Source organism: Amborella trichopoda, chromosome 2, assembly GCF_054954075.1.
Source record: "Amborella trichopoda isolate Santa Cruz 75 chromosome 2, AtrichopodaSantaCruz75HAP2 v2.0, whole genome shotgun sequence".
Lineage (NCBI taxonomy): Eukaryota > Viridiplantae > Streptophyta > Magnoliopsida > Amborellales > Amborellaceae > Amborella > Amborella trichopoda.
Window position 1 is genome coordinate 22,361,642 of NC_142337.1, and position 25,630 is coordinate 22,387,271.

At 36.3% G+C, this 25,630-nt stretch overlaps 1 pseudogene; it reads left to right on the forward strand.

Moving 5' to 3' along the window:
* The first annotated feature begins 23,998 nt into the window (after nucleotides 1-23,998).
* On the forward strand, nucleotides 23,999-24,506 carry LOC148783161 (antimicrobial ginkbilobin-2-like protein; annotated as a pseudogene).
* The last annotated feature ends 1,124 nt before the right edge of the window (nucleotides 24,507-25,630 follow it).

Consider the following 25,630-nt stretch of genomic DNA (forward strand, 5'->3'; position numbering starts at 1 on the left):
CAGGGTTATTGGCATAATTGCGGACATACTCCATGCAGGTCTTCAGGGTTTAAGGGAGCTACCTCTCATTGAGCTAGGCGAGGAACTAGCTAAACTCAGGGAATTTGTTACTGTAACCACTGTTTTTGGGGACGCAGCAGAAGTCCTCTCTCATTTTGATGCTACCTTAAATGAATTCGAGAGCTGGAGGTTAGGAAAATTACATCATGAGGCAGAGACCAATAGGCTGGCTTCCTTAGAGATGTCTACCTCATGTCGTCATGAGGAAATAGATTCCTCCACTGAGAAGAAGGCCACTATGGTTGCTCGTCAGCTCAATCTCAAGATGGAGGAGAGAACTTGCTTCAACTGGATGGTTGGAATAAGGGCGGAGATACGAAAGCTGAAGAACGAATTTGATGAATTTGAGAAGGAGATGATTCAGAGAAGGGCCTTAGATGCTTCTTTGGTTGAGGATTTATTAAAACTCACTCGCACCATTGAGTCAGAAACTGCCACCATGGAGCAAGAGGCTCAAATGGTGGTCAAACTGAAGGAGCATATTTAGGACACCGAGGCTTCTTCTGCAGCATGCAAGCAAAGATCAATAAGATAATTGATCGCTTTTTAGAGTGTCCTTTCTTTGCTTCTTCTTTCCTTCTCTGTATGCCAGCAATTGTAAAAAATTTTGGTTTATGAATGAAAGTGCCTCCTTTTCCTTTCTGTCTCTTTGCCAAAACCCCCCCTCTAACGCTCAAGATGAACATGAGCTCCTTGATGTCGCGGGAACACCGTCCAACTCCTTCCCCAGTCCATCGATAAAGCCACGGTCAGTAAAGCTCTCAACTGGAAATGGGACCGACGCATACTTGAAGAGTCATTCCCAAACAAGTTCAGTGATTCCCCAGGGCTATGAAAAATGGCCTTTTGCCCAACATTTCTCATTAAGAAGGGGGCACATTTTATCCCCCGTGCCCTGACTTCTGACATAGGTGGCAGGGAAATAGGCCCCTAGACACCCATACACGTAATGGATGGGGAATGGAGTCTTAAAATCCCTAGGAAAGGCTTCCCTCACTACAAGTCCATTGTCCCCCTGTTTGCCTTTGTAGGAATTTCCTTTTGAGACATCCCCAATCCATGGAAAATATTGCACAAAACTGGTTGAACAAGGGCATACTCACTCCCTCTTGCATGTCACAGGCCACATAGAATGTGCCTAGACGAATGTCACCTGCCCCTCCAGGGAGCACGAACTTGCATAAAAACAGGGCCAAATATGCGGCCATCAAGACACAGTCGTCGTTGGTCCCAGATGTTGAAGACACCCCAAAAAGGCTAAGTCAACCATGACTTTGGACCTCCTCAGGGATCGCCTCAGACAAAGAAAAGAGGTATCTTGATTGTTGAAACTGCTAGCAGTAAGCAGAAGTTATACCTAAAGCTGGTCACCTCGATAAACTGAGATACCCTGCTCATCAAGGAATATCTATGTGCAAAACGTTGATGGACACCGACAAAAGGCCCTTCAACAAACCATCCAAAACAAACAACAAAACAAACATACCCAAACTAAATGTGAAAAATGCCCTTCAGCATGGCACTCGACTGCCAGACGGGCCTAATTTTGACCAACGAGGTTCGTACAAAATCCTCAGCTATTAGAATCATAAATAGCCCCTTAAGGGTTAGGATTTCGATCGGATCCCTCAAAAAATTCTCTTCCCCCCCTAAAGTATCCACAGATGGACCTGTGAACAATGCATCCAAACTTCTAAGCATCTTAGTTGCAACATTGCATGGATCTCCTCGGCGTTCACGTGGTCATGTGGCTAGTAAGAAAAAAGTAATAAAGCCAAAGGAAATTTTCTGAATGTTGTCCTTCTCACTTCTCTCGAAGCACAACATTCAGTGGGGTAAGTTGTTTGAATGAATTTTTCAGCACCTTGGTCCCTGATGTGGAATAAAGAGGAAACCGGTCAATAAAGCCTAACATACAGAGGAATTTTTTAAAGTCTCAAAATTTCCCCAGAATAAGTAGAAATCTTCTTAAGAACTTCAAAAGCCCACCTGCCAAGTTTTGTCGCAATCCGACATGTCTAAGGCAGTGCAGACAAAGAAACAATTTTGCAAAAAATCAGCCTCTAGCACCCAGAAAGTCACCCCATAACTAGAACTATATTTTTGATGCATCAAACTTTTGTGGGACCACCGTCATTAGATTCTGCATGGTCGAAAACCCCTATAGGTCAAGTTTCTGCTTAATTGGACGCTCTAGAACAAAGTTATGGTTAAAATACTAAAAAGGAGTAGGCCTCACACTATTCCCATGCACCTTCCCTGTGTCAAAACACCATTAATGGTGCTATTTTTGCAGTCTCGGGCAGTGACTTTTGAGGGCCATATTTAACTCGTCCCTAGTTGGATCATGCTTGAATTTTGTGAGCACGTTCGTCTCGTCAAGACGAACGTTTTGATATATAGTACACCTCATGTTGACACCTGACCAGGGAGAAGAGCTAGAGAGAATTTTTCGATTAGTGAAGAAAGTTTTAGGAAAATCAATAGCAAAACCTCTCGTTTGAGTGACCAAATCACGGCGCTTACACATCAGATCGATGCGAGACCTGTTCCATCGTGTGCATAAGATCTAGGGCTATCTCTGATCCGAGCGCCACATGTGATGAACGTTCGGATTTCACACACGAAGGTGTCAAAGTTACTGCAAATTCAGGAAATCAAAATTCACGATCCGATCAAAACCCAAAAAGTTGTGAAATCTTCATTCGGCCACAGAATCGAGCTGCATTTAGTGCAATGCAATCGCGACGGCATGCTCGGTGTGATACAACTAAGAAATCGAAAAAAATATCAAGAAACAAGCACACTAATGATCCAAAGTTTGCAAGATTCATGCAAATTTCAAATCGTGTGAACATGGCCTAAAAAAGCGATCCGTGGATCGAAATTGGTATCCAATCGTTCATCAAGCCCAGCCCAATGATAAAGTAATAATCATTCAGCAAAACGAGCGTCGTAGCAACCCCGAATCACCCATAGAAGATCATGCATGTTCTAGGGCAACAATAGGGACTGTTTTGAAATTTTATGTATTGTTGGGCAGGGGCAAAACTATTTTTTTGTACCATATTTTTAGATTTTTCTTTAATTTAGAATAATTGTAATTATCATCAGTTGGGATAGTTTTTTGGCATCCACCCATGTTTGGGCCCAATTCTATAAATACGTGTTAAACCTAATTGTAAAAGAACCGCCATGATTCTTCACGTTGATGAATAAAATTTGAGATTTTCCCTTGAGATCATGAGTGCATCTTGGAGAGAGAGAGAGAAGAGAAGAACAAAAGGTCGATACCTTTCAGTAAGGTGATTTTCTCTCACCTCTCATCTCTCTCCTCCTCTCGTCTCTCTTTCTCTCTTCTCCTCTCATCTCTCTGTCTCTCTCTTCCTCTCATCTTTATCTCTTTCTCTCTCATCCACTCATCTTTATCTCTTTCTCTCTCCTCCTCTTAACTCTTTCTTTCTCTCTCATCCTTTGATCTCTATCTCTTTCTTTTTCTCTCTCTCTTCACCAATATGCATGATAGAGGGCCATCGCAATGTGTGTCTCTCGTCTTCTTCTTCCTTCTTTATCCCTGTTCCTTTCTTCTCCATTCAAGTACAGTGAGGTATATCGTTGGGCATGATGATTTTCTCTGAAACACATATAGTGGGCCGGGCCTAAACCCGAGTGGTTGGTCGGGCCGCTGTCTGAGTCTCCTCCTTTGTCATGGATGGCAGAAGCTCATTGTTGTTTATGCATTCTTTCTCTCTTCTTGCCTTGTCATGGGCAACAGCAGCTCATCATTGTCCATACATTTTCTCTGTCTTCTTGCCTTGTCATGGATGGCAGAAGCTCATCGATGTCTATATATCCTCTCTCTGCTCTATAATGGACAATGGAAGCTCACCGTCCATGTTTTCTCTCTCCTCATTTCTCCATCATAGATAGTGAAAGCTTATCACCATCCATATTTTCTCTCTCCTCATATCTTCATCACGGACGGTGGAATCTCATCACTGTCAAAATTTTCTCTCATCCTCTCTCATCATGGACGGCAGAAGCACATTGATGTATGTGTTCTCATCCTCTCTTCTTCTTCTATCATGGGTGGCGAAGGCTTATCATCGTATGTGTTCTTCTTTGCCCTTTCTCTCTCTTCGGTCATGGATGGCGGATGACTATAGCCGTCCATGTTCCTCTTTTCTCTCTCCTATCATAGATGGCAAAAGTCCATCACCGTTCATGTTTCCCTTCTCCTTTCTCTTTCTTCTCTCTTTCTTCTCTCTCTTCTTTTCTATCTCTTTTCTCGCCCTTCTTCCATTCTATTCTTCCCTTTTTCTTCTATCTTTCTTTTCTCTCTCCTTTCCCTTCACTTTTCTTCCCCTTCTCTCATCTTCTATTTTTTTTCTTTTCCCTCTTTTTCTTTTCTCTCTTCTTTCTTCTCCCTCTCTCGTTTGACCAAGGGAGGTTGAAACTAGCACTATCATGGTAGTCATGTCATCTAGCTGTAATGTCATCATGCTCGTAAGAGTTACCACGCCCGTTTTACCACCACATCAGACTCGCCATCATGTCAAGCTGGTCGGTATGGATACTATCATCTAGTAATAATGTCATTGTGTCGATCTAAGTTATCGAGCCCATCTTGCTACCAAGACAGCAATCACCTACTAGACTAGTCACAGTGTCCCTTAGTCAAAATTTTCTTACCCCAATCTCTATTCTCACATTATTTCTTTCTTCTTTTGGATGTGCACGCCTGTGTACATTCGCCCAAAGACAATGTAAGGACCCTTGGCCCACTTGTCTTGTAACATCAACCAGATATGTGTGATTACAAAAATAGGAGAGTACAGGTCAAGGGAGGTGATTCCGAACTAGTTGTAGGACTGGGGGGCTTTCTTCATGATCTAAGAGGGTGCCCACGCGAGCCAGCCCGAGTAAGTCCCGAACCCACCTTAAATTCCTCTCTCATCGGTTAGTATACCTGCCCTTGTTCTTGAGCAAGGTTTTCGAGAGATTGATCTCAAGTCCTGGGTTCCCTTGAAACCTGAGACACGTGCCGTCAAGTCATCTAGATTCGGAGGGCAACATTGAGACACCTAACCACCCATCCTCAAATGGAACTTTACTTTTTTCTTTTTAAAATAATGGCAGTCCGAGGATGGGGACTCAGACCGCTCTCTAGACTGAGTAAAACTCATGTCCAGGGAATTCCGAGGTCCCCGTCCTTGGACCGCATGTGTTTTTTCTTTTTTTTTGGAGGCATTGCAATAGTTGGATCTTACTTGCTCTAATACCAATTGATGTCGAGAAAATAATAAATAAAATTAAAAAGGAAATATTGACTCTCTCTCTAGATTTACAAAGGTTGAAAGATATTTTCACAAGAACCAAATTCCTTGCTCAATTGCTCTGATACCAACTAATACATGGAGAAAAATTAAGCCATAAATTAAAAAATAAAATAGATAGGGTTGGGAAATTATGCCTTCTCTTTGGGGTTGTAAGGGAGTCCATTCAAGATCTTTTCACAAGATCAAAAAATTTACTCAATTACAAATATTTTGTTTACAAAAAGGGACTTCTTCCCTTTAAATGCAAACTAAAAGGAAAAGAAAACAATTCTATTTCTCCCTTGTCTCTTTAAAATAAGTTGAACATATCCTAACCAATCTAACCATGCTAATCCCTGTCTATATACATCTCATTTAAACAAACTAAACTTTTTATTCTACCCGTTAAATCTCTACAACTAAAAATGACAAGAATAACCTTAAAGAAACTAAAAATTTAATTAACATATTTTCTATTTCCTAGAAAAATAAAAAAACTAAAACTAAAATGTAGAAAATTTTAAATAACACATTTGCATCATGTGGCTTTGGTGAATTTTTGGATATTTTTCTGATTTTTTTAACTAAAACTGGAGTTTTCTATAGTTCATTTTAAGATATGACAAACATGGATAGACAAAATGGTCCCACACGTGACATCCAATTGGCCAATGGGTGCCTGGTGGGCCTATGCGGGGTCCATGTCTGCCTCACATGGAGTTGACATGGGTGACGTCAACCTCTATAACAAACCCTTTGTCATTTGTTGTGAGTTATGCATTTGTTTATGTGATTTTTTAGAATTTATGAAAAATAAAACCAATTTTTAAGCATATCCTTAATGTGTGATTTGTGGCTTTATACACATGTGCGAAGCTCCTAAAAAGGGCATAGGGTTTGATATTATGGTTGAAACCCTAAGGTTATAGGTAATTGTACTCATGACCATTTATCCTATGTGACATCATGTAATTTGTTGAACATGCACACCTAAATTTGAAGAAAATAAAGTCAAATTCCTCTTAGAATTTATTCTAAGTTACCATAAGGGCAAGCCCCTAGCTATGATAATCATTTGTTTAAATTGATTAAGAGGCATTAATGGAAGCAAGTTGAATTTGGTGTTAATTGAAATTTATGCTTAATGAAGGGAAATTTGGAGTGAATTAAGGTTGTTATGGGAGGTTGAGAGTATAACTCTTCCACTAATCAAGATGGCATGATGAAGGATGAGTGGTTAGGATCGAGCATCTCTTAATGCCTTGGTAGATTGACATAATTGGCCAAGACTAACACATCTAGAAGAATTTCTACGCTCTTGCTTATGAATAATCCATTATTCTCCAATTGATCAACCTTTTTCTCTCCCAAGAGTAGCACGCTTTAGCTTAGGGTTCTCTCTCTCTCTCTCTCTCTCTCTCTCTCTCTCTCTCTCTCTCTCTCTCTCTCCTTTCTTGTAGAATATGTTTAGTGAGATAACGCTCAATGATCTTTGCGAGATAATTATATATTGAGTTGTATTAAAGCTCAATTCAGGCATGAAGTTGATCACAAAGCTTCAAGGTGTTGAAATTGAGTGAGACATTTTTTAAATTCATTCGACATTGAAGTAATCCATGGCTGCAAACACAATTTAAAAATTGTCTCCTAGCTTCTTAATTGATGAGGATTTTTATTAAATTTTTATCTATGTGATTAAGGGCATAATCTATAATTGATTGAGTTGATTTTGGAGGAACTTCTCATTGAGTTTTTTAGGATTTAATTCATTGAATATTTAGGGAGTTTTGGGATCTATATCCGTCTATTAAATCATGTTGGGTGTGTGCGACAATTAAAGGCTTTATAAGTTCTTGTAAATGAACTTATTGATATAGTGGAACTTGAACTCGGTGGGAATGTGGTCATATGTGGACCATACTAAGACACTGATGTTTGCTGATACCGGGCTTCACAAGCTAGGTCAGTCTAGTTGGAAAAAATCTATGTTACTTGGGCATAGAGAATAAATCAATAAGGGTTATAATGGGTCATCTCTTGATGTGGTGGGAGTATGCCTGGAAGAGTGAGCTATTTGGCCTTTGTGTGTGAAGGAGGCCATCAAAGACAGGGCCAAAGCATCATCTGCATACCATCATATAACATGCATATATAATAACCATTTTTAGAAAGTGAACCAACTTTCAGGGTGAAGCTTGTATATGTGCGAGAGATAACCCCTATACACTATAAAGCAATGGATTGCATCAAGTCTATATGACCTTGGTTTTGTCTCTAAGGGAGAACTTGAAATCCATAGATTGAGAATGTGACCCCTTGCCAATTGGCTAGACTTTGGTGACCCACTAATGAACCCCTACATGAACTGTAGGCCACGGGTAACATGGGTCAGTTTGAGAGAGCAAGTGTGGACCGTAGTCTACAGTAGAAGGTGCAGTGCCCCAATGTATATTTATTTGTTCCTAGACCAAATGGATCTCTTTCCCATCAAATTATTTAATTATATATGTTTTAATGTTATATGATTTTTAGAATTATTTTTTGAATTTTTCAAAATATCTAAATATTTTATTTATCAAGTTTGGATTTGTAAAAATAGTGATATCGATTTTACATTTATTTAATTATTCAAATATGGCTTTATGAATTTCTGAAAATCATAATATTATTTTTAATATTTTTATATTGCATTGGAGGCCCAATAAGATATATGGGCCCACCATGTCAGTTGAGTGGGGACCATAGAGTGCCATCAAGGGTGGCACACCCTACCTTGAGGAGCCTTCTATTTTATGAGCTCAAGCTCATGGCTTGAGGGAAAAGAAATATTGTGTTTTGGAAAGCTTGTGCTTTGAGGAAGATTTGAATCAAATTTTGCTATGTATGAGAAGGAATGTGCGTAAAATAAGAAAGCACAATATATTCATATATTATTTTCTTATTTAAATTGATTGATGAGAAAATGACATAGAAAATGGGGGATAAGAGTTTTAACACCTTTTATATGATCTTGATGGCCTATCTATAAAATGGATGACTCATATCTTTCACTCCACAAGTCACCCAAAACCAATAGTGCATATTCAAGCTCACATGAAGAGACCAGCCATGAAAAACTTTAAGAAACCCTAAAATTCCCTTGATGCACTATAAAAAGGGAAGGACCCTACCCAATATTCTCTACACCATTCTCTCTCTCTCTCCATCTCTCTCTCTCTCTCTCATAAACCTAACATAGGGGGCACGCCCAACACATAGGAAGTTTCTCTCTCTCTTGAAAACTTTCTCTCTCGCTCTTTGCCGATGGTCAACTAAGGGGCACACCCCTCTCATGGCTGTTTGAGATCTTTCTCTCATCTCTCATCTTGTATTGTGGCTAAGGGTTTCGGTATAGTAAAAGAGATGCTATCTCTCTCAACTAGGTTATCAAGGGGGGGGTTCACCTATATTTGAGATTTCTGAGGAGTTCATATTCTATTGGAATGGCAAGACCAGAACTTGCTTCCCCAAGATTGAGATTAAATGTTGACTATTGATCCCAGGCCATCGGCAGGAGGTGACTCGGTGTGGGTTGTAAGAAGCCCGGTTGAGGCAATCTCTGCCACCCTCTTATCTTTCTTACATATTTACTTATTGAACATTTTTATTTCCAAACATAGGTTGTGTCATTTCTTTTGTTATTAAAAGAAAGGTTTTGAATGGCTTCTTGTTCTTAAGATCTTAATTGTGTACTTTTATTTATTTTGTTTGACGTTGATTTATTGTAAAACGACTACTTGTGAGCGATCTAAGCCGTAGAGAAAAAGAAAAAGAATTGAAAAAAAAAAGAAGAAAAGGAATATATACTTTGGCTAGATCACACGAGTCCTTCTTTCATTGGTATAAGAGCAAGATTTACTTGATGTCCTACTTCTTCTATTTTACTATTCAATGAGTTGAGAATAAGATATAAGAAAGCCAATAACCTTTGTGGGAAGTGATACAGCTCCGGAAGAATTATTGGAATATTTGAACACCGAAAAATTACTCTGCAAAACGGGATATTCTGTGCTATTTTGGAGTGTGATATGAAGACAATATTGAGGTATTTATTGATTGCATACATCAGTGATATGTCCATACTTCAGTGATTTTGTTTTAGAGTTGGATGTACCTTCAAAATTTCAGTGGAAGATCCTACGGTAATTGAGTGTTATGGACTTATCAATGAAGGGTATCAATTCTGACCCTGCAAAATACAAGAACTGTCAATTGAGTTCCACGAATTTTTCCATTAATCATAGAATTTTATTTTCAGCTGAAATTTTATTGTAACTCATCAAATTGAGTCTCAGTTAAAATAAAAAAAAAATCATAAAGAAAACCCTTGTGGTTTGAAAGATAAAGTCATTTTATTGAAGGGTGCGTAAGTGCTATTTTTTGCAATAAAAACTGTACCAATGACTTGGAAGTCATGATTTTATTTTTATTCTTAACATAATGTTTTAAAGCCCTTACCAAGTTTCTAGACTGTCTTTTTAAGTCTAGTTTCTAATTAAACTTTATGATAGATAAATATTCATGGGAAGTAAGGAATAAAAAGCTTTTATTAGAGAGAGGTCATCCTGAATTTCTGCAGTTTGTTATGTTTCATTGAGATGTGAACATCTATATTTGTCAAGCCTACTTAACATAGACATATGAAGCCCAAAGAAAGCTATTTGTTTCCTTTTTGTGTCTACTTTTAAACAAAAGGGGTTTTAAAATGAAAATCCTTGTGGGTAGAGAGAAAAAATAATTTTATTAAATAGTGTTCATCCAGGAATTTTGCAGTATAATATACTTTGTGACATGAATGTCAATTATTTATTTATCTAAAAAAAAGGTATTATCTGGAATTCACACCATGGTATTATGTTTTAGTATTGAGTCTAGTTTTCTACAAAAAGCTTTTGAAGGAGAACTCCTTTATGAATTGAAAGAAACAAATGTTTTATTGAGAGGTGCACAACCTGATTTTCTACTGTGAAAACTAGATTCTGACGTGAAAGTCACTAAATCGAAAAATACTATATGGTGTGATTTAAGGATAGAACTAAGAACTATTTTGTATTTTTTAGTGTATTTCATGTTCCAAACGTTTCAGAGATAAACTCTTTATGAGTTGAGAGATGCTATATTTTTATTATGGGATGCCCATCTTCTATTCCTAAAAAAATTAAAAGATGTGGCATGTTAAGGAACATATTTGGATTCTTCATAATGGAGAGCTTTTTAGGGCTCATTTAAAAATTTTATAGTGTGCCATGAGTATGGTTTATAATAGTGAAACTTCAAAGAGAGATAATACAGAGTCGACGACATATGACATTTTATGTGAAAAGTATTCGATCTGGGAATAGTAGAAAGAAGAAGAAACACAATACCTATAAAATCATATTGGCTTCTTTGAAATGAAGGGATAAATAGAGAGAATTGGTGGCAGCATAGAATCTCTAAAAATCAGTAGGAGAATCGAATTTTTGATACTTGGAATAATGGGATGAAGAAGAATATTTCTTCACGGCGTGAGAAAAGGAGAATCCAAGTGCCGAAGAGATGGACACTTCATGAAAAGTGAAACCAATGATCAATCAATTATCCATTAGTTGCGTGCTCTTCCACGATTACAAAATCTTGTCAACCAATAAAAGCAAATAATTAAGAAAGCCCAGGTATGGACATTTGGTGATAGGTGCTAACAAATTTGAAAGAGTTGGTTTATGAATACCCTATGTTTTTTTGCCTCCTTGTACTTGAGTATGAACTACTAAAGGTAGTTTTAGTAGTGATACACATGGAGATGTAGTTTAATCAAGGATTATTATTCTAAATATGGAACACAAGAGATAGGTTTGGCTCATTTAAATGTGTAAGCTCGAAGGGAGTGCTCTGATGGAACTCGGTCTTAGTGACCATCATCCCAATATTTTCCAATAATATGATGTGTTGCATGTGATCATGATCTCTTGATAAAGTCTCCATATTTGTCAAAAAAAAGTATTTTTTCAAATTTTGATGACCATTCTTTAGTCATATTTTATTTTTGATAAACTTATAAAATGGTCTTTATCATTTGTTTTTTAGGCCAAGAAACATGACTTGAAAGGTAATTAAAGGTGAATGCAGTGAAAGGATTTATGAAGACTAAACATGTATTAAACTGGATCATTTGAGAAAAACCTAAGTCTATGAATATGGTTTTGAGAAAACCCCATAGTCTTGCTAGGTTCAACTAAGTCTTTATGAAAAATCATTTTAAATCGTCATATTATCTAACTATTGTTTGTGAAAATACATATATCAAGTCAAAACGTTTTTTATAAAAGGGAAAAACATTGAGTCTTGATGGTATTTATAAACTTGGGAGAAAACTCTCATTTATTCACACTCTAGGTTTAAAATACCCTTATTCCTAGACCCTTGTTGTTTTTTTCAATTATTCAGAATCCTCGATTGCCTAAGTCCATGAACTATAGGGATGTCATAAGAAGTCCATCTTGGTAGGCCTCCTTGATGCATGTTGTGTGGATAGATAACTTGGTTTGTATGGGTTTACTACCAAGAAAACTAGTGTGGTTGAAGATTTGTGGTTCATATAGGTTTTGCATATTGTGAAACTAAACGGGCATTAAATTATTTATTGCATGAGACTTGTTATACTACCTCATGACATAGGCATAAGAATGTTGAGAATGTACATGTTATATGTGCAAAAATTGAGTGGGAGCTACTACAGTTCCACGATTCTTTTTAGCTGCTTGGATATTCAGTTATACAAGTACTCTTTCATGAAAGATTCAGATAAACTAAATATTCCAATGGGAGCACCTACTAGTGTTTGACAAGCCAACTGAAAAAGTAGACTATAATGTTGTTCACTCATGGAACCCGGATATATGGCGCTAGTTGTATGGCCACAGAAGGGAGCAAGTCGATTGGAGAACTCCTTTGACCCCATGAAGATACGACCCCATGCGATGAGAGTACGTGATGATCTTCTACGACAATAGGTCTATCATTCACGATGCGATATGAAAGATGGACCACGACCACGTTCGAGATGAGATCCGAGCAGCAAAGGGAAAGACACACTGCCTCCATAAATCATTTTGTGAAAGAATTGATGGTGAAAATCATTATTAATGTAATGAGATAGAACAAGTGAAAAATGCTTGAGAGACATTGTAATTGGGAGATATCAAGATTAGTTATATACCTATAGAGGTAATAATAGTAGACCCTCTTACAAAGGGGCTTGCACATGATGATTTTATGAGACATGATAAAGAGATGGGGATGAGATAAAGTGAGGAAGAGAAACTGTAAGGCCTTCAAATGTCAAACATGAGATGTTGGGTGTGTATGGTCATTAAAGGCCTTATGAGCACTTATAATGAACTGACTGATATAATAGAACTTGGACTCAATAGGAGTGTAGTCCTCTACAGACCATACTAATAAAACAATGTTTGCTAATACTTGACTGAGCTTTACGATCTAGGTTAGTCTGCTTGGCAAAACCCCATGTAACCTAGGCATAGAGAATAAACCAATAATGGTTATAATGGGTCATCCCTTGATGAGGTCAGAAAATGTCTGGAAGAGTGAGCTAAAGGAATGTGTGACCATTGTGTGATGGAGGCTTTCAGAGACAGGGTTAAAGTATCATCTGTGTACCATTACATGGCATGTATATATGATAGTCATTTTTAGGAAAATGAACCACCATTCAAGGTGAAGTTTGCGCATGTGCGAGAGAAAACCCCTATGTATCATAAAGCAATGAATTGCATCAGGTCTAGGTGACCTTGGTTTTGTCTCTAAGGAAGAACCTGAAATCTATAGATTGAGACTACTACCCCTTATCCGTTGGTTAAACTTTGGTGTCCCACTAATAAGCCCCTGCATGGACTGTGGGTCATGGCAATACTAGGTCAGTTTGAAAAAGCAAGTGTGGACCGTCATTAATAGTAGAAGTTGGAGTGCACTAGTGTAGATTTATTTGTTCCTAAACCAAATGGATCCTTTTCCCATCAAAGTATTTAATCATGTATGTTTTAATGTTATATGCTTTTTAAAATTGTTATTCAAAATCTCTAGATATTTTATTTATCAAATTTGGATTTGTAAAAGCAGAGTTATTGATTTAACATTGATTTAATTATTCAAATAAGATTTTAAGAATTTCTAAGCGTAATATTATTTTTAATATTTTTATATTGCATGGGAGGCCCAATATGATATATGAGCCCACCATGTCAATTGAGTGGGCTCCATGGAGTGCCACCTAGGGTGGCACACCCCACCCTGAGGAGCCTTCTATTTTGTGAGCTCAAGCTCAAGGCTTGAGGGAAAAGAAATATTATGTTTTAGAAAGCTTGTGCTTTGAGAAAGCTTTGAATCAAATTTCAGTATGTGTGAGAAGGTTTGTGCATGAAATAAGAAAACACAATATTATCATATATTATTTTTTAATTTAAATTAATTGTTGGGACAATGATTTAGAAAATGGAGGATAATGGTTCTAGCACATTTTATATGATCTTAATGACATATCTATGGAATGGAGGGCTCATATATCTCACACCACAAGTCACCCAAGATTAATGATACATATTCAATCTCACATGAAGATGCAAGCCATGGAAGACCTCAAAAAACCCTAGAACTTTATGTAGTATAAAAAGGGAAGGACGCTACCCAATATTCTCTATACCATTCTCTCTCTCTCTCTCTCATAAACCATAGGGGCACGCTCCTCTCATAGAAAGTCTCTCTCTCTCTCTCCCCCTATGGTAAACTAAGTGACACACCCCTCTCATTGTCCTTTGAGATCTCTCTCACATCTCTCCTCTTTTGTTGTGGCTAAGGGTTTAGGTTATAGTAAAAGAGATGTTGTCTCTCTCGACTAAGTTATGAAAGGGGGGTTCACCTATGTTTGAGATTTCTGAGTAGTTCATGTTCCACTGGACTGGCTTGGCCTAAACTTGTTTTCTCAAGATTGTGAATAAAGGTTGACCATTGATCCCACACCATCGAAATAAGGCGAATCGGTGTGGGGTGTAAAAAACCCGATTGAGGTAATCTCCGGCACCCTCTTTTGATTTTTGCATCTTTACTTATTGCGTCTTTTTATTCCCAACCAGAGGTCTTTTCTTTTGTTATTGAAAGAAAGGTTTTGAATTGCTTCATGTTATTGATACAATTTTTTTTGTTTATTTTTTTCTCCCTATTGAAGGTAGTCCAAGACAAATATGTGTGGGACCGACTTGTTCTTAGTGAAGCCCGTCTAGCTCAAATTGTGTCGAACTAGCTTCATCATAAATAATGAAGCCAGACCAACTTTAATAGGTACCGGGAACCAGTTTGACACAAATTATGTTGAAAACTTGAAGGAAGAGATGGACCCACTCTCAAGATTAAGGGCAATGTCGTGAAACTATCGATTGTAGAGATCAGGCTTTTACCAAAACTATAAGAACTCTGTAAATTTTTGTATCCCTCTTAATGGCCATGAAACCCTTCTTAAAGAGGGATGGAGGAGGTCGTTCTCCAACATTCGGCTTCCTCGTGAAATCTCTGAGAAAACGTGACCATGTAATCTTGGGAAGTGGGTGGTTACTTTCTAGCCGTTTGATAACAACACTTTCTCTCTCTTAAAACCTCCTTTGTTTAGAGATAAAGGACAAATTATAAGAGAGAGAAATATTACACGTTTAAAGGCCCCATGGCCCCACACACGTACTAACATCTCCAAGTTGGCCATGAGCGCCAGATATATTGAAATATCATAAAGTTTTTTTCCACTTAATAAATTTAACATTTATGTACATACTTTTATCATGAGGCTTTCACGCAAGTGCGGTCATCTCATAACAAAAAATATCCGAAGTCATGTCATGGTTTTTCACGCCAATGCGTTTTTTCCTCTCATGACCAAGACATCAAAAAATATCTTAGTTGGGAGTTCCTGACTTAAATATTTCCAAGTCCCATCAAAGCTACATGCTTTGATAATATTTCTGCACTCAATCCCTTTGTTAAAGGGTCTGCAATCATATCTGAAGATGGCAAATAACTTACAGTTATTTCATTATTTCCAATAATATCATAAATATAATGATAATCAATTTCAATGTGCTTACCTTTGGAACTATAAGCTCCAATCTAATTGATGAAATAACAGCCTGATTATCACAAAAAAATTTAACAGGTCCGTCGGCTATATCCAGCTTCAAATCATTTATGAAGTGTCCAATTCAGATGGCATAAGTTACAGCAATGCTACAAGCAATATACTCAGCTTCCATAGTATACCGAACTACACAACCTTGTTTCTTACTAGACCAAAAAACACATCCACCTCCAAAGGGGAATACAATTCCTGAGGTTGATTTTCTATCTTCTGGGTCTCCTGCAAAATCTGCATCAGAGTACCCAGTAACCTTTAAGTTGTCATCTTGGAAGCACAACTTGTAATTTTTAGTTTTTTGAATATATCTGAGTATCCTTTTTGTAGCTTGCCAATGAGTCATCCCAGGATTACTCTGAAATCTACTTACAAGACCATATGCATGACTCAAATTAGGTCTTGTACACAACATGGCATAATTTATGCATCCTACAGCTTAAGCATATGAAATTCTTTCCATTTCAGCTTTGTCACTAACATTTAATGGACGCATTTTCTTTGATAATTTCATGCCTTTACAAATAGGTGTATCTATGGGCTTGCAACTTTTCATCTTAAATCTATTTAAAACACTTTCTAAATAATTTTCTTGAGATAAACATAGAAGTCTTAAACTTTTATCTTCTATTATCTTAATGCCCAGTACATATGAGGCTTCTTCCATATCTTTCATCTTAAAATGAGAACTTAGCCATGATTTGGCATGGTTAATCATGCCAATATCATTTCCGACTATCAAAAATGTTATCCACATATAGTGACAATATAACAAAATTGCTCCCATTATTCCAGACATATACACAATGGTCTAACCTATTGGCTATATAACTAATTTCAGTTATTGCATTATGAAAATTAAAGTACCATTGCCTAGAATACTATTTTAGATCATTTAAAGATTTCTTAAGTTTATATACTTTGTTTTCTTGGCCTTTAATTACATATCCTTCTGGTTGTTTCATGTATATATCTTATTTTAATTCTCCATTTAAGGAAGCTGTTTTGACATCCATCTGAAATAATTCTAGATCATAATATGCATCTAATGCAAGGATGATCCTAATAAATGAAAATTTTGTTACTGGAGAATAAGTTTCTACGTAATCTATGCCCTCCCTTTGGATAAATCCTTTAGCTACCAACCAGCTTTATTTTATCAATGGATCGATTTGCATTAAGCTTTTTCTTTAAGACCCATTTGCAACCGATGACTTTTCTATCTTTGAGGTCAACCAACTCCCAAATTTGATTTCTTTTAATAAAATCAAGTTCATCATCCATGGCTTGAGTCCACTCAGCTGAGTCATGTGAGTTAATAGCTTCACTGTAGCTACGAGGTTCATCTATTGTATCCTCACTCATTGAAGAGTAATTATCTTCATTCATAAATATATAAAATTCTTCTAAAGTCGTAGGTGGGGCTTTAGTTCTTTTAGGCCTATCTGGTATACTTGATTCAATTGAATCATTCTCACCAAATGTAGAGGGAGTCTGAGAAACAGGGTCTTCCAAACCCTTATCTTTATCAATTTCATGTAACTCAATAGGCTTATTTAAAATATTTTCATTATCTATATTTTTTAAGAAATGAGCATCACGACTCTCTATTAATGATCTAGTTTCATGGTTATAGAATCTATACCTTTTAGAATTTTCTGAATAGCCTATTAAAGAGCATTTTATAGCTTTACTTTGTAATTTGTCTCTATTTTATAGTGGTATAAGCACATGTGCCCGAGAACCCCAACTTTTCAAGATAGTAAGGTCAGGTTTCCTAGCTGTCCATAATTCATATGGGGGTCAAGTCTATAGATTTAGTTGGAATATGATTAATGATATATATTTTAGAGTTGAGAGCCTCACCCCAAATAGGAGGTGATAAATTTGAATGGCTCATCATGGACCATGTCCATTAGAGTTCTATTTCTCCTTTCAGCTACACCATTTTATTGTGGTGTATATGGCATAGTTGTTTGGTGAATTTATACGATATTCCTTACATAATTCAGAAAATAAGGTGGAGCAATATTCACCTCCCCTATCTGTTCGACGAATTTTAATATGTCTACCTAACTGATTTTCTACCTCAGCTTTATATTCTTTAAATGTTTCTAATGCATCTGATTTCTTACTAATTAGATATACATATCCATAACATGAATAATCGTCTATAAATGTTATGAAATATTCCATACCTCTATGTGTTTTCACATTTAATGGGCCACATATATTAGACTGAACAATACTAAGTAGTTCACTAGACATTTTCCCTTTAGGGAAGGGCTTCTTAATTAATTTACCATAAATACATGGCTCGCATATTTTTAACACTATTTTCTCTTAAATTGGGGAGCAAGTCTCCTTTAACTATTTGATTCATTTTGTCTTTATTTATATGTCATAATCTTAAGTGCCATAAATATGGATGATCCATACACATAAAAGAATCAAAAGAAGCATTAATATAACCAAAAAATGATGAACTTGCATCAATATTCAGTTGGTACAAATTGTCAACTTTAGTACCGTACACCAAAGCTCTAGAATGCTTTCCAATGGTAACCCGACCAGACCTGAACCTTATTTCATAACCCTTGTCGTCTAGCCTTGGGACAGAAATCAAATTGCGCCTCGTATTGGGTGCATAAAATGTATTAGTCAATAAGAGATTTGTTCCTCCTGGTAAACACAGCTTAAAAGTACCAACACCTAATACATCGTAGTATGTGCCATTTCCCATATAAATCTATTGGTTATCGGCTGCAATCTCTTTCAATTCTGTGAATCCATCTTTGGTCCTCGAGACATGTTGAGTGGAGGCTGAATTGATCCACCAATTTCTCAGGTCATAATCGGCAACTATTGATTCTAGGACTATGCAGATCAAGTCATTTCTCTTATTTTGATTATTTCGAATAGGGTTGTTATTTTGGTTCCTATTTTTATTTTTTAGCTTAAGACAATTAAACTTGATGTGCCCAATTTCCTTACAATAAAAACAGGTATTCTCATCCTTATTCTTTTGACTTTTAAAATTTCTCCTCATTCCCCTATACCTATTATTTTTCTGATAATTGAAAGGTTTCTTGATGATCTGAGAAGATGAACTTTGGCAAAGTGGAGCTCATTTGATTTCTTCATCATTCTACTCTCAGCTTCAATACTAAGATGCATGGGAAGATTAAACATGGTTATCCCTTGTACAGAATGGTTCAATATAATTACAACACACTCCCAAGATGGAGGGAGACTGTTAAGGACAATGGACACTTGCAGGCGATCGGGGACTGGATTCCCAGCTGCAGCAAGGTCCTTTGCGAGTACTGTCATTTTATTGACATGCTCGGTCACTGAGTCCGTTTCTTTCATTTTGCAAGAATTGTATTTTTCTAACAACAATTGTACATGGGTCTCAGAAGTGGTCCCATACTTTCAGATAAGGCGCCTATCATACTTTGAGCTGCAGTGTAATCTTCAAAGACTCTAATTAAATCATCTTCCATAAAGCTCAACATAATAGTCCTAGCTACTTTGTCATCTTCTAACTATTTTTCAAGTCACCTTCTACTTGACCATTGGTATTAGGCTCTAAAAACTAATGCTTTTATTTTTAGGACATAATCTACCTTATCTTGAAAAAGAATATATCCAATTTTTCTTTTCCACATAGAAAAATTGGTCCCATTGAGTTTTTCAAGTTTGGAGAATTCTGAAATGACTAGCCTAGATTCCATTTTAAATTTTTAGATAATACCTAAGAGTTCAAAAACAAATTTAATTGTGTTTAAGAGAAGGTTGTCTGCTAGCTAAATCAATAAGTTTGCCGACTCTCAGTGAGCTGCAATTTCAAAGAAAATTTTTCTCGAACAATTTATATTCGCACTGTTGTGATGCAACAAAAAATTAATAAAGTAAGGCAACAACTACTTTTATGTCAAATCTTGTATGAGAATAATTTTCATAAATATGTGAATATCTCTTAACACAAGATAGAGAATCTACAATGATATTTGATATTTTGCAACAAAAAATATGGCATTGCATAATCATACAAAAAAGAAAAACTCACAAAATCAAGATCATGAAATTTTCTAACTTAAAGAGACCAAAGCATAGGATAATTAGGCAATACAGTGACAATTATGATGCAAATAAAATATGTCAAAAATTCCTAAATTATAAGTCAAAAAAACATAAATAAATAATTCATGCAGTTGATATAACAACCTTTACTTGAATAGTTGTTGTGTGCATAGCAATTTTTAATAATCCAATAAAATTCTGCACTAATTTTCATCAATAAAATATTAAAGAAAGAAAAGATGCAAGCCAACTGATTTTCAGCAATTATGTGTCTCTTTGTTTCTCTCTCTAAAATTACAGCAGTAACTATATATCTCTCTCTAAAATTAAGCAGCAAATTTTATCTTTAATTTTATTTTATTTTATTTATTATTAGATAGAGAATTACCACTTCACTTTGGCCAAATGGTTAAGGTGCGTGGCTGCTATGTGCTTTCAAAACAATATATATATATACGCGCTTGGATAAATATTAATTCACTTCAAGAGCTAAGTATTTATCCAGATATGTACGAGATCTTGGGTAAATATTAATTCACCACAAGAGCTAAGTATCTATCTAGATATGTACGAGATCTCCTACTTATCAGTCACGGACTTGCTACATACAAGAACAATGAATCATACAACATCAATAACCTTATCAGTAAGATATATGTGAATCAATAACAATGAGTCAACAAGATATATATGAATCACGTAGGCAAGAAAGTGAATTAAGAGTAGAGGATTATGAAACAGAAAAAAAGGAAAGAAGATATATCTGAATAATAAAGAAGATATATATGAATAATCAATGAATCAATAATTTTGTCAATAACTTTATCAATAAGAGCGTCAAGGTTGTTAAATTATCAATAACGTTATCATCGAATATATGGGCATCAAGATAGGGGTAGTAAAGTACCGTGCACCAAAAAATCTTTAACAATGGAAAAAATTACGACTCATGCAATTGTGTTTCATAGCTTAAGAGACAGCAGTAGCGAGCCAAATTTGAAAAAAAAAAATTTACAGCAAGATATATGTGAATGACAAAGCACAATATCAAAATTACTGTAAATTAAAATCAGGATAAAACACTAATAAAAACGAAAAATAGAACCTAAGATCTATAGGTTATGAGCCTACCACGCTTCCACAACTTGTTCTGATACCAACGTTGAAAACTTGAGGGAAGAGATGGACCCACTATCAGGATTAGGGGCAGTGTCGTAAGAGTATCGATTGCAGAGATCAGGCTTTTACCAAAACTATGAGAACTCTGTAAATTTTGTGTCCCTCTCCATAGCTATAAAACCCTTCTTAAAGAGGGATAAAGGAGGTCGTTCTCCAACGTTCCACTTCCTCCTGAAATCTCTCCGAAAACGTGGCCCTGTAATCTTGAGAAGTAGGTGGTTACTTTCTAGCTGATAGATAACGGCACTTTCTCTCTCTAAGAAACCTCCCTCTTTTAGAGATAAGTATTAAATTATAAGAGAGAGAAATATTGTACGTTTAAAGGCCCCATGGCCACACACATACCAACAAATTATACTGGACTAGCTTCATTAATGTATGTGCCGATAAATAACAAAGAGAAAGTGTACTTAGAAAACTGCATTTTTGCCCAAGAAAGTGATCTCTTTTTACTTGAGGAGGAAGATAGTGATGTGATTTAAAAAATATTGAAAGGGGACGTGGCCAAACAGTTGGGCTTTGGGGATTTTTGGAAAAACTTGTAAAAAGATCAATTGTTTCCCATATTTACCTGCAAATCGCCCTATTCATTACCGTAAACTAGGTAGTTTTTGAAAAACATTGCTAGTTATCGGATCCGGGTTTCCAGGAAGGAATAGCGAAGTTCCATTTTGTCTTCCCATATGCATGGCTAAAGGTCGATCAAAACTCGAGGTCAAAACACTTGCCAACAATGGCTATCCCTCTCTCTATCATGAGCCATGGTGGCTCCAGTGATTTATTTATTTTTAAATTTTTTCCACAAAGTTACACATAAATTTTATTTAAAAATTGTAATTATAAAAATCCTTTTTATTTTTGTATATCACGCACATGTTTTTTTTTATCTGTATTTTTATTTCAATGTTATCTTTGATAATGAAATTGATTATCCTAATTTACAAATAACTTCGGATTTTCTATAACTATAGTCATATTTATTTCTAAAGTTATTTTCAGGAAAAATTTGAATCACTTTGGATGCTAAAAATCCAAATTCACCCTTAACTTCTGATTTTTAATATAGGAAGTTGCATTTGTAGTTGAGACTTCCATGCAACTTCGGATACTCGAAATCCAAAGTCAAGTGTAACTTCAGATTTTCAATATCAAAGGTAAGAAATCACTTAAAAAAAAAAGATGACAAGTAACTTCAGAATTTCAATCTTGGGATTGATAGCAAAATTGAAAAGAAAATAATGGATTAAAAGGACACGATTTCTATGCGGCCAGCCTCCATATTGTAGGAATGCAGGCTTGGCAAATAATATATTTTAAATATAATTGGATCTTAATTTTTAGAGGATATATAATCCTTAATAAGGAGATCATGAATATGCCCAAAAAAAAAAAAAAATACGAATAAGAATTATATTAAGAAAGCATTTGGACGGTTAGTTACACTTGTTTTTAGATGGAACACCTATTTGCGTCCATCTATAAGATGGATACTTTATACCTTTGGATCGCATATTGTAGCAATACCGTCCAGCTTGCATGAAACAATTTTCCTAAAACAATATGTGGACCATTGTACAAAATGTTTGGAAGATTTTTTTCATTACAATTTTTAAATGAAATATACAGGTAAATCTCTCTCTATTTTTCCTGTTACTTCAGTGAGAGGTTTGACCTGCCCATTTGCATGGCATACCTTACCACGCACGTAAGACGCATCATTAGTGCCGACCGATCTTACAAACCTGTTCACTCTCATTCGTCGAGTGATTATTCAGGCGAGCCAAGTCGGAACGAGTTGCGTAACTCGGGCTTGTCAGGAAAATCTACGAAGCCCGAGTGCCTTTGAGTAGGGTGTCCAATAAGGGGATCTTAAGAAAATTCAAATAAAAAATAAAATTTCAAAAAATGAGAATTTTTTTTTTATATATATATATATTTTCCAGTATTTTTACAGAGCTTGAAAAATGTTTTGCCCATGAATATTTATGTTTACAGTTTCTCTTAGATTATTTCTATTTTCTAAAGATCTATTTTTTCGCTAGTTTTTACCTCATTTTGATGTGTATTGTTTGATTTTACTTTAGAGATTTTTTTTGTTTTTTTTAACACTTTTGGACCTTGGCCCCAACTCAGGCTGAGTAACTTGGACTCAGGCCGAGTTACTCGAACGCCGGCCGAGTTGCTCAAACACGGGCCACATACATGTCTTAAGCCCTGGCTGAGCCACCGGCAATTGGGTCTTTCCATCACTACATTTAGGGCTGCCAACGGGGCTAGGTTAGGGTCAGGCCGGGCCGGCCCCCAAAAAAGCCCAACTTTTTTAATGGCCTGTCCCAAAAAAAAACGGCTGACCCAAACCATTGGCACCCTTAACTGCATTATTATTATTTTTATTTTAGTTTTTTTATTTTATTTTATTTTTGGTAATCCCTTATCTGCATTAGAAAACAAAAAGCACCCATCCGCCGATGAGTTGTGAGGTGATGGCTGTGAAACCTGGTCTCCAAAGCCTAGCTGCAGTTCCCGTTCTCTCTTCATCACCGTCAGCTCATTGATTGGATGGAAACGACATTCAAGTTCCCATACTCCGGTTGCCATAAGCGTTTGTCTTTAATGAATTCAAAGCCTAGAACCTTTCTAACTTCTAAGTCACCAAAGGCGCCAATTTTACAAGTAGAAGCAACCCGCGTTTTTCCATCACTTCCTCTATTCAACCGACGATATTCAGCACCCCAACGCAATCTCACATTTTTGCCTCTATGTATATATGCAACCCCACTCAAACATTTCTAAAGAAAACATACAAACCAGACATCTCTCTCTCACACACACAAACCAGCCATTTACCTCTTTTTCTCTCTAGAAAAGAAGATGGTGGATCCCAATTTTCTCTTGCCCATTCTCGCACTATGCCTCACCATGCTCCAAGGCACCATAAGCGCTGACCCACTATCTCACATCTGTTCACCCTCCTCAACAAACTATACAACTCACCCCCCCACTGACCATTCCTTAAGCCCTCTCCTCAGGACCCATCAGCCAAAACTCCCATCACTGGCTTCACCACTGCGTCTTCCCCTGACAGCAATACCACAGCCTCGGTCTCTGCCGTGGAGACGTAAGATGCTACGATTGCAAAGTGTACATGGAAGATGGAACAGCTGAAATTGGTCACCTCTGTCCGAACAAACAAGAAGCAATTGTTTGGTTTGATAACTGTCTTGTACATTATTTGAACGAAAGTTTCTTCGGTAAAATCGATGAGAGGAACAAGGTCTATATGTGGAACACTCTCAATGTTTCTGAGCCCCATCTGTTTAACCGTTATCTTGGAGACCTCATGTATCAGTTACTTCTCAGACTGCTCTCTCTTTCTGTTTTTCACAACTGGAGAAATCAAATTGAGTGAACTAGGCGAGAAGACAATGATATACGGATTGGCTCAGTGCACAAATGATCTCAGCAGTGGGGATTGCAAGGCCTGTTTGGATAAAGTGATTGGGGAGCTCCCCACCTGTTGTAGTGGTAAACAGGGAGCAAGGGTTTTGACAGGGAGTTGTAACATTAGGTACGAAGTGTACCCATTTTACCGAAGATCCTTCTTCTTTTTTTCTCATTCTCCCTCTTCCCCCCTCCTTGGGCAAAGAAGATGACTCCAGTGCATTGAGTCTTCATTTTTTTGATGAACATTTGCTATTTTATTAGGTTTTAATGCTCATTATATTTATGACAAAATATCTCTTTATCTCTTATTTTTATCTTTCATATCTTAAGAGTTCAAAAATTGAAAATATTACTTATAAGCAAAAAGTCTCTATCTTTTTTATCTTACAACCCCTTAGACCATAAATTTTTTACTCAAACAAATACTAAAATGACGCTCTATTCAAACTCCATCTCTCTCCCTCTAAAACTCCATCTCTATCTCTTCGCTTCTCGTTAAGTTTATCAGCCACGGGGTTTAGCTTGAGCTCGAACATGAGCACACCTTCTTATGTGTGAGAGAGAGATGGAGTTTAGAAAGAGAGAGATGGAATTTGGGTTTTAGAAAGAGATAGAGTTTTAGAGAGAGAGATAGAGTTTGAGTTTTAAGGAGAGAGATGGAGTTTTGTGAGAGAGAGACGATGATGTGAGAGAAACAGATAGAGTTTGGGTTTTAGAGAGAAATGGAGTTTTGAGAGAGAGATGAAGTTTTAGAGTGAGAGAGAGAGATAGAGTCATTTCATAAATTGTTAAGGTAAAAAATACATGGTCAAAAGGGTTTAGGGAGTTGAAAGATATAAAAGATGGAGTCATTTTGCTTACAAGTAATATTTTTAATTCTTGGGTTTAAAGAGATATAGAAGTTAAAAATAAAGGATAATAGGATATTTTCCCTATGTTTATTTGTTATGTTTTAGTCAAACGTATATTTCTTTAGTTCATGTGTTCTTTCAAATAAATATTGAAAGTTTACAATATATCATATCTAATTGTTCTATATTATTAAAACATAAACCTATTATGTAATTTTAAATAACTATATAGCTGGATGAATTCAGGAGAGAGAAAAAAAGAGGAGATAGAAAATGCTCGAGAGAATTTTAGGATAAAGAGAGAAGAAAAAGGGGAAGAAATTTGGTAAAAGGATATATACCCCCGATCTATAATTGTAATCTCAAATAAACCTTCGAGTACATATAAGAAGCCAATGAAGCCGCCTCCATATTTAAAAGACTAGGATGTTTAATTTCCTTTCTACATTTTTTTATTGTTCAAACTATAACATTTATCTTTC